Here is a 2,099-nt window from a genome sequence, read left to right as displayed (position 1 = left end):
TTCATTTTCATTAATGTATATATATATATAATCGAGCCCGCTCACGAGCTAATGAGCTGAGCTTATCCAAGCTCAAACTCGACTCATTTAATTTATGAGCTTGATTCCAGGCTCAAGCTTGACTCACGAGCTCACGAGTTTAGCTTATCGAACTATTAACGAGTCGAGCTCGAACTGGCTCATGAACTGTCTTGACTCACTTCCAGCCCTACCAACAACACCCACGTCCCATCCTCCTTCTTTTCTCATTTGAATTTCTTCTCCTCCTTCTTTTTTCTTCTCCTTCTCTATCATCATCATCATCGTTATCGTTATCATCATCTTTTTCTTATACATATCGTCGTTATCGTTATCGTCGTTATTGTTATTGTTATTGTTGAATTTTTACCATGTTGATGATGTTGTCTGATCCAAATTTGATTTTCGATGTGTTTTTTGTTCATGATTCAGTCTTGTTTATCTGATTTTTTTCGAACTGAGTTAATTGTGTCGAATTGTTATGTAATTTCAGTTTATTTCTGATTTAATTGTGTCGCAATCCATTATGTAATTTCGGTTTATTTCTGAGTTAATTGTGTTGCAATCATTATATAATTTTGGTTCATTTCTGAGTGAATTAAGGTGCATTTGAACTCGTTGTCCTGCACAATTCAACTCTTTCTCCTTATCTTCTACTGCTTCTTTTTTTTTCTTTTTCTTCTTCATCTTCTTATTTTATTTTTTCAAAATTCTTTTTTATTTACTCTCTTGAGAGGAATAAAACCAAGAAAAAGAGAAAAAATATCAAACAAAAAAGAAGAAATATATTAATGACGTTGTCTGATCCAAAATTGATTTTAGATGTATTTTTGTTCATGATTCAATTTTGGTTGTGTGCTTGTTTTCGAACTGAGTTTATGTGTCACAATCATTATGGTAAATTTCGCTTCATTTCTGAGTTAATTGTGTCACAATCAATTTTATAATTTTGGTTCATTTCTGAGTTAATTGTGTCACAGTCATTATATAATTGCGGTTCATTTCTGAGTGAATTAAGGTGCATTTGGACTCGTTTTCCTACACAATTCAAAACTCTTTCTCTTCTTCCTCCTCATCTTTTACTTCTTCTTCTTCTTCTTTTTCATCTTTTTCTTCCTCATCTTTTCCTTCTTATTTCATTTTCTCAAAATTATTCTTCATTTATTCTCTTGAGAGGAATAAAATCAAGAAAAAGAGAAGAAAATATCAAACAAAAGAAAAGAAACATATTAATGACGTTGTCTAATCCAAAATTGATAATTTTTCCTCTGTTGTAGCTGAATTTTCCTCAGTTGAACTTGATCCACATGCAAAAATCTCTAATTTCATGTTGAGAATCTTTTATTATTAACATCCATTGCTTCTCAAATGTGCAGATTCTTTACCATTGTTCTCTACTTCACTTTCTTTCTGAGTTAATTGTGTCGCAATCATTATGTAATTTCGGTTCATTTTTGAGTTAATTGTGTCGCAATTGTTATGTAATTTTGGTTCATTTCTGAGTTAATTGTGTCGCTATCAATATATAATTTTGATTCATTTCTGAGTGAATTAATGTGCATTTGGACCTGTTGTCCTGCACAATTCAAATTTCTTTCTCCTCACCTTCTACTGCAATAACGGCAGCAACAAAAGAATGACGATGAGGAGAAAGCACGCGAAGAAGAATAAGGAGAAGGAGAAGGAGAAGGAGAAGGAGCGCGAGAAAAAGGAGGAGCGTGAAGAAGAAGACGACGACGACGACGATAACGATAACGATGACTTAGTTGGAAGAATGCGCGTGTAATCACGTTCTTTTTAATAAGAGTGGTTTTGTTGGTATTAGGTATACTTAGTTGAACTTGGATAACAATATTACTTAGATGTATAGCAAATCTAATTTAAATTCACAATTAAGTTGTTCCATACAATAGTTGATAGATTTTATTTTATTTTTGAATTTATAGTATTTACAAGTATAAATACAACTTTTTTTTCCTTGTTACGTTCATATTAATATTATTCTTAGTATTTTATATATGAATAACAATGATGATAAAATCTATCTAACTGATTATAATATTCTTTTATTTTAGAGATTT

At 31.3% G+C, this 2,099-nt stretch overlaps 1 pseudogene; it reads left to right on the top strand.

Moving 5' to 3' along the window:
• Positions 1,655 to 2,099, top strand: part of LOC107640352 — a 5,851-nt pseudogene continuing 5,406 nt past the window's right edge.

The sequence above is a fragment of the Arachis ipaensis genome, chromosome B05 (genome assembly GCF_000816755.2).
Source record: "Arachis ipaensis cultivar K30076 chromosome B05, Araip1.1, whole genome shotgun sequence".
NCBI lineage: Eukaryota > Viridiplantae > Streptophyta > Magnoliopsida > Fabales > Fabaceae > Arachis > Arachis ipaensis.
The sequence above is the reverse complement of the archived record's forward strand: the minus strand, read 5'-3'. Positions and strand labels throughout refer to the sequence as shown.